This window comes from Trachurus japonicus, chromosome 11 (genome assembly GCF_045865225.1).
Source record: "Trachurus japonicus isolate A0001 chromosome 11, Traja_1.0".
In the NCBI taxonomy this organism is placed as follows: Eukaryota; Metazoa; Chordata; class Actinopteri; order Carangiformes; family Carangidae; genus Trachurus; species Trachurus japonicus.
This window is the reverse complement of record NC_140917.1, coordinates 19,189,025-19,202,315: the sequence shown is the minus strand read 5'-3', so window position 1 is coordinate 19,202,315 and position 13,291 is coordinate 19,189,025. Positions and strand designations below refer to the sequence as shown.

The 13,291-nt window shown below is 40.9% G+C and overlaps 1 protein-coding gene across 1 annotated transcript in view; it reads right to left on the bottom strand.

Annotated features, from left to right (window-relative positions):
- Positions 1 to 13,035, bottom strand: part of tshz1 (teashirt zinc finger homeobox 1) — a 64,387-nt gene extending 51,352 nt beyond the window's left edge. The window contains exon 1 of the mRNA XM_085791508.1: positions 12,939 to 13,035. The gene's annotated coding sequence lies outside the window, so the exon portion shown is untranslated. The remainder of the gene's footprint in view (positions 1 to 12,938) is intronic.
- Positions 13,036 to 13,291: the final 256 nt, after the last annotated feature.

Genomic DNA, 13,291 nt, shown 5'->3' with positions numbered 1-13,291 from the left:
TCCTGTGTGCTGTGTAGATTTGGCAAATAAAGTCACTGATTTTGATTCTGAAGAAAAACAGAAATACTTTATGTGAATATCCTACATGATAGTTAGCTAGTTGGCTAACTATCCTGTAATTGAGCTACCAAGCTAACTATCTCACACAGCACTAGCTTATTGACCTAGTGGTCTTTCCACTCAATGCCAGTCAATTTCAAATTTCAGTTGTAAAGCTTGCACACATGGACAAAAAGACAACAAAGGTATTTTGTAATATTGGTTTATAACCCAATTTAGATTCCAGCTATACATAGAAATGAGAAAGCTATTATTTTGCCCAACTCAAAACTGAAAAACCCTGAAAAAACATGTACACATACGCTCGTCTGAAACATGACTCAGTGTATAATTGGCTTTACTGAACTTTATTTTCCAGATATTTGAAAATAAAAAACTGTTTTTATTCCCTCACAGTTTGAGAGATAAACATTTAAAACCAACATTTCCTTTGGAAAACTGATGACCAGAGTCAGCAGGCCTAAGACACAAACCAAGCACAAGTAAATAGGAAAAATAAGGTGCTCAGATGTGTGTGTTTTCATGTGAGCCGGTAAATTCTGATAGGAAGATGTTGATTTAAATAACTGACTCTCTAAGGATCTGACATAAAACTGAAAAAAGAAGAAAGAGATAGAGAAAAAGTGGGGGGAAAAAAACAGCAGCTTTCACCGAGTGAGTTTATCAGCTTGGCACCTGCTACTGGAACATTCTTGATGAACCAAAGGTTGTCTTCATTAAGCGCATTAATATTCATGACGCATGGTAATTTTGACACAGAAAAGGTCTTGGTAACCTTTTCGCGTGTGTGGAAATTTTTTTACTTCTCAAGGAAATTACAGTCCGGCAATGACTTAATTAATGCTCGCTTTCTTGGCCACGGTTTGAGGGCCTGTCAGTTTGGTGCAGTGCTGGCTGTCAGGCACGCCGAGGGCTCAGGGAGAGAAGGATTGAAGGAGAAGAAAAGACAGGAGAGGAGAGGAGAGGAAAGGAGAGGAGAGAAGAAAAATGCAGACAGATGAAGTCAACATGCACATGTCTTGCCCACAGAACATGGTAATAGGTTTGCCTTTTGCCTTTAAATTTGTTTCCCCCACCTGTCTTTATTTCTCATTTTAATTTGCCCTTTTACTCCCTCTGACTTTTTGCACTTGCACTTGATTTATGAGAAGTAACTGACCCAAATAGATTAGACATAATGTATGTATATGTGTGTGTCCCTTTGAAAACTGGGATTAAACACACTCCACATACAGTAAAGTCACCATTTGTAACTGAGATTAATCTATCACTCCTTTTCACTCTAATTAAAACCAACCGTGCAAGACTCCTGTGCCTCACTGCTGTTATGACTGACATGACTTGAGGATCTATTGAATCAAACCTCTGTAGAACTGTCTAATGGATGACAATTTTACAACAATATTCATGTTCGTCTTCCTTGTTTGCAGCCAAGCCACCCAGCAACACACGCATACGCACCTCACACACTACACAAACTAGTTTCCAATATAGTGAATCACGGCGTGTCGCGCTCTAACATTGGGCAGTAAAAAATGTGAACATAAGGTAGCATTTCCTTTATCATGTCCCATAAAAATAGCAATTTGCCCAAGCCCTTGTAGCACAATATGGAAGGCGGTGTGTTTGGCTGATAATGTTGAGATGACAGATCGTTCCATACAGGGAGGTTTCTCTGCTGTCTGCCTGCCCCGTGCAATAAATCGCAGAGGAAGACCAAAAGGGAGAGAGAGAGGGAGGAGGTAGTTGGAAATGAAAGAGGAGGGAGGGCTAAAGGAGTGACAATGAGAGACTATGAGCTCGGGTCAGGGATGTAGTGGAGGGCAAACCCACGGACACCCAGTTGAATACGAACAGGAAAAAATAAAACATTAGAGATGCGTGGAGAAACGCACCTGCACGCGTTCATAATTCATGATTTTCTCGACTGTGGGAGAGGCAACTAAATAAATTTCATCAAATTATCCTCATGTGTCAGGAAACACGTCACCATCTGATCACCCCTTAGTCGTTTAAAAAAAAAATACCTGTACGCGACTGAATTTTGCATCGAAATTCAATGAACGCTTTATTAAATCCACATACATGCTGTTACATATTACAGCATATTGTCTGCATTGTTTAGGTGACACGGATATATTGTCACTCTGTAAATATTTCATTCATCACTTAATAAATTAATCTATGCCTACAGCTCCTGCGTGCATTTGTGGATGTGACAGTTTGTTGAATATGTAAATGCTCTTGAGTCAGATCCTGGGACTGATAAAGTAGCTCTGTCAATGTGTGTGTGAGTTACACTTTTTCCTGCTGATGATGTGTGCAATGTGTGCGTGCGTGTCTCTTCTCCTGTGCTGCTTTGTTGCTTTGATCACGCTCACTCAGCTCATTGCTCACTGCAAAACCTGCCTCAAGGAGGGCGTGTGTGTGTGTGTGTGTGTGTAAACAAGTGTGTCCTAACTATGTCCCTCCAAAGTTGAGTTTATTCGTGTCACCGCTGCAGACTAAAATGTCTCGGCTGCTGTGGTCTGTACAGATCCACTTGTACACTGTATTTGTGTTCAAATATAATATGTAGCTTATATTCTGCAAACAGAGTTGGAACATGAACTAGTGGCATCTTTTACCATGGTTACAGAAAATACTCATTTACTCAATAGTCCTCTTTTAATATTCCCTGCAGATCCTGTAGGAATTGTACGAACCAGAAACTCAGATTTATTTCAGTAAATTAATCTTAAACCTTGTTAAAAGGATTCGCAGTAAAGTCCAGTGGTGTGTCAATCATGTTCATCAATAATATATAATATACTGTCAAAGTTGACTCATTTTCTACATGTATGGAGCCGGTGTTTACATTTTTAGGCCAGCCCTACTATGAGTTAAAATGATTACGTCTGACTTCAAACATGTATGACATTTTCAAACATATTTGGCATTTTCTCTCATGGCCACTGTATAGGTAGCATCATAAAACCCAGAGGGCAGCAGGATGCACTAAAAATGGATGACATTTTCTTTTTTTTCCTTCACTAACTAGCCATCTCAGTGTTGTAACAAACTCAGGGGTGAGATGATCTACAGTGCACTAAGAAAATAATCAATTCAACAAGAGAAAAGCCACACTGCAGCACACTTCATGTCCGCCTCATTGGTTGTTACATCAGGATGTCCCATCATGCATTATTCCATGCATAAGTATGATACTCTTGTTTTAATGACCCTTTATAATAGAGACAGTGCAAGGACTTTGTTTGCTTTCTAACCACGAAAACCTTCATGAAGCAAATCTTTTGAATCAGCAGTTCATTCAAACACACAACATCAACTGTTATGACCGTCTGTAAACAGAGTGGCCTGCAAACATTTCCATTTATGGTTTGTTAGATGGACACACTACATTAGTTTAAGTGTTACAGGCCTGTGATGACAAATAACACAGGATGACAAGTCCTGTATCTGCCTTTGTGCCTTTTTCAAACGTGATACTCAGCCCTTCATCTGTCCTGCCCACTGTCTCTCTCCCACTTCATCTCTCTTTCCCCCTCTCTCTGCCTTGTATGTCTGCCATTAGGCAGATATTTGCCAGTCTCATCTGTATCATGTCTCCGACCGTCCCCATAGGAGCACCACACAGTTGCTTGCTTAAGGATTCAGGAGCCACAGCCCCATCCCACTCACCGATCCCATGGATCAAACTGACACTTGGTCAGCATCAGCACATTATGAACTATGGCCACCTGCCACCGCAGACACATTGTTCCCTCTGTAGTAATGTGAAGAATATAGAGGGGACTGGCGAACTCGGCCTGCTGACAGCTTATTCTCTCTCTTATCTCCTCTGTGGTGTGCGCCTGTGAAAAGTGGACGTTGGGGCCGCATTGAGATGCTGGGGTGTGGATCATGCTACGGGCCTGTGTTGCCTCTCCTGTATCATGACCTTTACCCAGAATTCAAATGTTTAAACCGGAGCTCTGGTCAGTTTTGCGAGGTCTGTCCTGCATAGATGTGTAGACTTTTGACAAAATGAGATGGAGCGTTAAGAAGGGTCACTTCTCTTAGATGAAAATTTGGTTGTTTCCTCAGTTGCACAGTTTTCTCTACACTAAGCAAAAAAACAAGATGTGCAAATATAGTTTCACATTTACATGTGCTCTGGTGTAGAAAAAGAAACTGATCCAGATTCAGGCCCCAACTAGGACTCCACCTCGCATCTGGCTGCCCCCAATCATTCAATCACCCAAACAGATAAAGTAAAGCAGAACTTGAAGTAACAGATTGTAATACCGCTGCACCTTCCAACCCCACTGAACAGTTTCTTTGGATTTTCATCATAACGATGCAATCTCCTGTGAATGCGATTAAAAAAATGACCTCATTTCCAAAGATGAATCAGACCAACACAGATACAATCAATTTCTTTTATTTCCTATCTTTCAAAAAGCGCACACACAGTCGCTGAGCCAGACAAATGTGTCTCTGCCCCGACTAAAAATAAAGAGGCTTCTCTGGACTGGACTCTCCATGGCTCCCCTTTAGGATGTCTCACCACTCCTTAGACCCTGGATCCCATTGACACCCTTCATGTATGACCAGGTGGCACCCATCCACTGAATAATGAAACAGGTGATTAAAGTGACTGATGTCCGGCCATCTATTCTCCCAGGTCTCCTCTTTAATGCCGCCATTAGGCTCTTGTGTCCAAACTTAGCTCATCAAATGGCCTCATTTATGGTGAACTGGCAGTGTGCAGTATATTGAGCGAAGATTGAGGAGCACTTCACATCATCTACGATTGGATTTACACTTAAGGATTAATCTGACAGTGATACTGACAGCCTGTGGCCAGACACTGGAGACGGGTGAGAAAAATGTATTTACTCAATGTGCTTCAGCTTGTAGATACAAAACTACCAGTGTAATTATCGGCATGTTCTCTCAGCAAGTGCTTCTACATAATTTGAATTATTTTTAGACACAGAATATATATGCCAACCTTAAATAGGCGTCTATAAACTTGCAATAAATGACTTCCTGCCCATGTGGTGGCAGCACAAAGGAGTTGTCAACACAATTTTGAAATATCAGCATATTTTATATTGATAGGGAAAATGAAAAACAATCCAGCTGATATAGAGCAACATGACATTTGGACCAATATTCACGTTTGTTTATTTTTGTCGTTAGTCTCCTGAGGGAAATACTGTATCTGGCTACAGCTGCTTATCACTGTTAGCCTTTTCCTTGCTGTTTTACAGTAACATACTGGCAGCATTGTTGCCTGCTTTATATGGTAAACAACTGCTACAGTATGAAGCAGGCAACAGTGCTGCCAGTACAGTAAGAAATATGTATTACTGAAAATATACAGAAAAGTTCTACAGTCATGCCACACACAACTCACTGTAACTAAAATTAGCTGAGGAGCACAAGATTCAAATCTTGACTTCACATAACAATCCAAGTATGATTGGTCATCTGTAAGCAGAAACAAAATACATAGGGAAACATGACTGTGTCTTAGGCCTTTAGGTGTTACTGATAAAATCAACAATGCTTCTGTTCTGGAGACCTTTTTCCACAGGAACAACAAGGCAGAAAAAAGCCCAGGTGAAGGAAATCATGCCTTTTATTCCATGAAGTGTCCTCCAGTACACCGTGCCACTGAGCCAGCATAAAAACCAAGACCCTGGAACTGAAGGAGCTAAATGGAATTCAGCCGTCATTAATTTCATTATCTACGCCTGTACTTTTCCGACTGCACCATGTCAAAATGTCCGCGGTGAAAGAGCCTCATGTGAAGATCCAAACCTTACTTTAACAACTTATACAGTGACTTTTTCTCCGCAGCAACATTATATCAAAGCTAATATTGCAGCATTTACCCCCTATTGTGTTTTTCCTTAAATGTTATCCTGATGAGACACTTAAAGTAGCATCGCTCAAGTTGCTTTCTGAGATGGAAGACCACCAAACATCTTACGTGATCTCCAGAGCAGAGGCACCGCGTGGCATTACTGTCACCGGGCATGTCAGTCCTGTCTATTAAAGTTGGTGCCTAAGTGGAGGGGGGACCCCGGCGTGTCACTAACACTCGGGCATTACAGACAGCTAAATGTGCTAATGGCCTGGCTAATGTAGTGGTATTCACCAGTGGGTTGACCACACACACGCTCACGCAAACGCTCACACACACACACACAAGAATGCATGCATGAAGTGATCCCTACGTTCAGCCTCACTCATTCTGTCATTCAGTCACAGTAGAGGTACAAGGATATTCACTCAGACATTAACGCACAAAATGGGAAAAGGGTTAAAGACACTCACATATGGCATGCCCACTCAGCCACTCTGTCACTCAGAGGCACAGGTAGATAGTTGGACATAAAATAGTCTGCCCCGTCTTCATCTTTTCTTTCTTCTGAAAGATGTATTCTTAAATTAAGAATCACCCACATTCCTTGAAGGCAGAACTGGAGCAACACGATCAATTAGCAGATTGACAGGAACTGAATTATTAAAATCAGTGAGCTTCTGTCTCTGTGATGCTAACCTGGATATCCTCAAAGTCTGGACTCTTGGTCAAACAAGCACAATAACGACATCACCTTGAACTCTAGAGTTTTCTAGCAACGAAACAACTCACCAAATAAAAGAAAAAGACTGACAGATTAATCGATAATGAAAATAATTAACCCAAACCCCAGTCAGAATGACCCTTAAAATCCTTACAAGATTTGAATGATGATTTTTTTTTAGCAGTTTTACAAAGTTTAACCTTTCTTCATTTGCCTGCACAGAGCTTCAATGTAATCTGTATGTTTCAACCTTTTACACACCCACTGGATCACAAAATCAATATTGTCTGTCTCGCATGCTGGTGTATTCTGTAAGCGCTCACAGTCAGGAGGCCTTTGCTCTAAGTGATAGGTCTACCTGTACATGGATGTCTGTACACTGTACGCCGTGTTCAAAGTCAAGTTTTCTGACTGGCAAAGCGATAATATGAAAAACGTCCCACTGAGCTCAGGAAGTTCAGTCCTGTCTCACTTTAATAGTCACCTCACGCTGTTGCCGCTCTAAATACAGCTTGTTCTCGGTCAACTTGCCTGGTTAAGGGAAGATGAAGAGAACCTCCCTGCCAGGTCCTGTAGATCAAGACTTGACATCCGTGTATTTGTAACAAGGTGCTACCTACGGCATCTCTCTGTGGGACACTGTACACTCTTGTGGAAAGATGGTAACACTGATGCAAGGCTTTGAAAGCAGCAATTAGCACTCCTGGTGGTCCACACTGTTGTGTTTTTTTTCTCCTTTTACCTTCCCCATTCTCTTCTTTAACTTCCCCCTGGGAATAGCTGTTAAGGGATACAATTAATTTTTTGACACAAAAATGAAAGTGCTAATTCACCTGTGATAATTAGAGCTATTCTTACCGCATGTTGATGAATGTAAATGCAGTGTTTATTTATTAATTAATTTCCGCCCTGCCGTCAGAATGAGAGCTCTCATAATTGTGTGATCTCGACTTAAGAAGGAAGTCTCAAAGGAAATAGATTATAGACCTGCCCAGCAGTAATGAAACATTGTCAAAAAATGTTCAGAAAAGTTACAGCATCTTCACTTTGATGTTCCCTTTTTTAATATATGTCTGAAGGATGTTTGATGGTAAGGGGCTTGTGCTCAAGAAGTAGCATGGAGTTGATGAATTCTGTGGGGCACATTGGTGAGAGGTACGACTGTCTGCTTTAACATGTTCTCTCATTCAGATCATATTACAGTATTCATTTATTATCATTACCATATTTGGAAAAAGCAATCTCAAACCACACAATGAACACAATGAAAGCCTGTGTGGATCAACATCTACTGTGTGACACCTTTGGAAAACACCAGTGATTAATGTGTAAAGCAGTTTTAGGAGCAGGTGAGAGAGAGGTAAGAGATTTGCCTTTGGATGCAAGAGACAAAAGGGTTTCTTTTTTTTTTTTTTTTTTTTTAAAGTTCTGAAAAACACATGTAGTCGAGACAAAGAATGTAAAAGAATTATTAAATGAACATATATTACACGTGCCACAGAAGTCTAACTTTCGACTTGGTTGTCATTAGTGCTCAGCTGATTAATCCAGTAATTGATTATTTATCAATCAAATAACAAAACATGAATCTGCAACAATAATTACAACTGATTAATCATTATGATCATTAACCAATCAAAAATGAGAAAAATATTTACATACAGCTCCCGAAATGAGAGGATTTGTTGTTTTTGTCTGTTGTATATGTCCACATTTTCCGGCATTTTATAGCCTAAAAGATTAAATGATTACTGATAAAATTGTGGAGAGATTAATTGATCGTAAAATTCATTCTGTTTACTATTCCGTGAGTAATTACACTCAGAAATCACAGTGTTTTTTGTCTTCATCTATTCTCTCTGTACTATTTATTTTATTTTATTTGTTGCAGTTACTCTCCAACCTTGGTGTCGGCCTGTAGGATTATTGACTCTGTGAACCTACAGTAAAGCTTGACGAGGTGAAACTGACACTAAGACAGGTCAAAATGTTCTGATAACCCCTTTGTACTCTCTGTAGATGTGCGAACACACATGTTTGAGAAGAGCAGTTTACCATGACGACACCGCTCAGCTGAGGGAAGAGAGCATCATACTCCAGCTCTGTTACCAAGGCCACCATGCACAGTGGTAACCCTCCTCATTGAAGCCACGATAGAAACACAAATGATCACAAAATGCCACCTCACAACTAAAGCCTGCTGCACTGGTTCAGCGGATAAAGGACATAAATCTCACCTCCCATCCCTGTGTCAACTGGATACAAACAAAGACAACATGACTGAAATTTCAAAAACCCAGGAGCAGCAACAGTCTAGCAGAAATACACGTGGTAACCTATCGCCGTCACCATGGAGTGGTCTTAAAGCACTCCTGACTCAGTCAGTCAAGACAATCACTGTCCAGCCAGGCCCGTCCCGCTCCATCTTGCCTGGCAGACACATAAAGGCAGCCATCTTAAATCACGTCTCGCGGCGCACATCTAATGACTACTGAGCCCCTGCATATTTCAACATTAATTCATTAGAGGCGGGGATTGGGGGGAGGGAGGAGGGGGGGGGGGGGGGATCAGCGGCAGCAGGGAGAATCCTCAGCGCACTCTGATTAAGGCCGTTATGTTTTATAGAAGCCATTTTTCAATGCCTCCTCTGACAGCACTTGAGGTTATTAAATTGCGGGCTTCAAGGAAAGAGTGAGAGAGAGAGCCAGAAAGTGGGAGGGAAAGGAAGAGAGAGAGAGAAAGAGAGAGAGAGTGGGAGAGATCACGGAAGGAAGAAAAGGAGAAAAGACAGATGGAGGCTGGAGAGAGAGAGAAGGAACGATTAACAATAGCGAGGAGACAGGTTGCCAGGTCTCCTTTGGCTGCTGATAAAGTGAACTTGTTGTGATTTGTTTGTGTGTTACCTGTGGTTTCTGGGGTTATCTATATCTCATAGGGACTAGATTAGTGTGTACGCATGCTGTACTGTACATAGAACGCAGCTATTTTCTCTCTGTCAGTTGTGATACAGGGATTGAGTGAAGATAAGCTACGGAGGACACGACTGTGTCCACTGAACGACCTTGAATCAGATCTCTCCGCTGTCTGCCACATACAGTAAATTCACAGACTGTAAACAAAGTTACACAACGTTTTCTTTCTATCCAACGATCCCTCTGGTAGCTTATATATATTTTTTTAACTCCTATTGTGTATATAAATGTTTTATTTCTTATTCCCATGGACCACACAACATATCAGATATACAGCATTTCCAGCACAGGAGTAGAATGATAAACACTTTCACCCGCTGACAACATCAACACATTGACCAGAGTTGTAAATGGTGATGGCAAAACACAGAGCTATACAGATGTTTCCTCTCTCTGTGAATACAGAACTAGTTGATTACAGACTAAAGGAAACATTATTATTGAATTAGGTGGCCTACTGACCAAATACTGAAAAATGACTTTCCATGTTAGCCAAAAGGCTCAACAGATATCAAGCCAGATTTGTTTTTATTTGGATTGCTTTAATGATCCTGTATAATACTGTAGAGATTCGTGACCAAACAGCTGCAAGAATACAGTATAACTTCAGAAAACAACCTTGAGTGGACTCCTATACTGTAAACAGGCAAAAGTGTAAACCTATAGACATACATTTCCTCCTTAGCTCAAAGGGGTCGAGTATCTACACAGAGGCAGTTTTATTTTATTTTATTTTGGGGGATGATGGGAACATATTAAGAATACTGATGGTCTGCAGAGCCTGCTGAGAGTTTGAATCTGCCACAAGAGAGTTTGAGAAGAAGTCTGGATGGATGTTTTGATACTTTATGCTCCTAGAACTCACTATTGGAAATCATTGCAACTGCTGTGAATTCATTCTGACCATACAGCCTTTACACAGCAAACGTCTAAACATCTCCAGTGCTGGCTGTTTATATCACAGCTGACAACAGTGGGTAGGTGAATATACAGTATAGGCCTACTTATAGCATACAAAGGAAGCCCAAGTTTAGTTAAAGGGGTGTGTGCTGGCTGCAGCTATTATCACATTATCATTCTGCTATAGAGGGAAAAATGCACTGGTTTGTTTTATTCCTCTCAAACAATCACAGTCATCTTGGATGCAGAAACAGTGCCAGTGTAAAGAGTCATTGGGGAACTTTTATTAGAATTTGCACATGTAGGCTAGCTAAAAAGCCTCAATAAATAGCAAATATTGTATTGACTGTGTGATTGGACGTTCCAATGGCGGGTTCACATCCAGCCAATCAGACTTGTCAGGAGTAAACTCTCCTCACGCTCAAGATGAAACAGACACAACTTCTGTCGGAGCCTTTCCTCCCCGTGTGCCCTCACTTGGCTCACATTAATAGGCAGTGGCTGTTCCTCATCAGCCAGTATCTCCTTCAGCTCCAACATGGCTGCTCAGTGTCACGCTTGTCAAGAAATTGAGTCATCACATCCTGACAGCTGTTGCTTTTCACACACTGATGTGAGGGATGTGTGAATATATTACATAAGCTCCAATATTGAGATGAAAACAGGATGTACACAGACATGTACTTTTTTATACTACAACAAACAAAGTGACACTTACGGACATTAATCGATTATTAACCTGCACCATAAAACCAGTTACTACTTACACCCCAGATCCACTGGGAGTGGAGGCCACTGTGACATCCAGACGACCCCCTGGACACAAGCAGCCCACACAGTTCGATCTGAAATCTCATACCTCTCCCTTTCATTTAGCAATTTCTTCTCTAAATCCTCATCAGAATACATTGGCACATCATCTGCATTTGGCAGCATATTAGCTATGGCATGCATTCATGCTCTGCCACTCTAAACCTGCCAGCCAACAATATTATTCTATAAGAGAGAAAAAAAAAAGAAGAAAAGAAAAAACATCTGGGTCTATTTCCATTTTCTGATCCACTTTTTCATGCATCACACTCACACAACAGAAACACGGTATAAGTGGTGTGATTGGCCGAGAGAGTGATGGTTAATCGGCCCTTTACGTATCAAAACAAACCTTTTCATCTTTCATTTCGATCAGTTTTTAGCAGTGCTCTGTGGGTATGAGAATCTATTTACTGACATTACATACGTTATGTAGCACTTTGTGTTGTGATGGTGCTGTTAAAACACAGCCTTACATTTCTATCTGTGACACTCTGTCCAGTCAGTCTCCAAACACTTTGAGTACACGCTTTCACAGATATTCACACACACACACACACACACACACACACACACACACACACACACACACACACACACACACACACACACACACACACAGCAGCAGCAGCACTGTGTTCAGTACCATGTCCTTATCCTTGCTTTATCCCTGTCATTTATGACGGTTGAACAATGCATCTGTTTGGAGCCCACAATCAGGATATAAATGGTTTCATCCCCAAAAACACAATGGCCGTGAATTTTTAGGGGAGTTCATATCCAGTATGATCATTCTAACTGTGTGCACATGATTTTTTACATCCCCGCCTGTTTATTAAAATGTCTTTTATGTGTTGTGGATGCCCCCCAAAAAATGAAACGTGCTATCATCAATTATTTACCAAAACCCACTACTTAAGTCTGGTTGACCTATTTTGACATCTGTCAAATCATAGCCCCAAGAAATTGAAGTTAGTATATTTAGAGAATATATAGATTATGGAACCTGACTATTTGTTAGAAGAATCTGTTTATATTCTTAAGATGTTTTATTGCATCCTGATAAAACAGACATGGGGTTTGAGTTGTATTTCTACTGTCAGATGTACAGTTAGGAGATTTATGCAGTTAAAAAGACAACACAGTATAGAGGTTTTGACAGAAACTGCCAGAGAACCAGTTGGATATGCAACTGATATTGGTGATAAGGAGAAAAACTCAAAGAAACCAACCTCAAAGTCAATAAATTAAATGTAATTGTTCCCTAAGTTAAAATCCCACTGGGTTTTGACTTGTCGTTCATGGTAATTTAGTATTTTTCTTTAGATATATTGATACATTTAAAAAAAAATAACCATCAGCTGCAGCCCTATATTGGATTCAATCATACATCAGTGTCCAATAAGACACAAAAAATATTAAAAAGCCCATCAGTGGGATGGGCTGGGAGGTGAGGACGTTGGAGAGGGAATGAACGAGACCACCTAATGTGAAACCGGAGTGAAACAAATGAGACAGAATGTTTGTACAGTTGAGAGGCAGAGAGGATAGAGAGAGAAGAGAGGGGGGAAATAAAAGGCAATACAGAGTGTCAGGGAAAGAAAAAGGCTCTTACAGGCTAAATGACGCCTGATTCCCTGGATATTTGGGCTCCCTCTGGGGAACATATAGTTGTTGCCTGGCACTGACAATTTGAGAGGCTCCTGAGGGAAACAAAAAAAAAAGACACTGAATAAAGCAGACGAACACACAAGCATCTCTCTGTGGTGCAGACTGACAGTCCTACCACATATCCTAGAAACCATCATACCGGCAAAGTCCCATGAAATCACCATTTGCAGTTATCAGGCTGCATACCGATGCAGAAGAGAGCAAATAGTTTCAAACCTGAGACAAGTATCAGACGAAATAAAAAAGTTCCACAAAACAGTGAGAGTTATCAGTCCAACTCTGCCACCGATGCCGAGC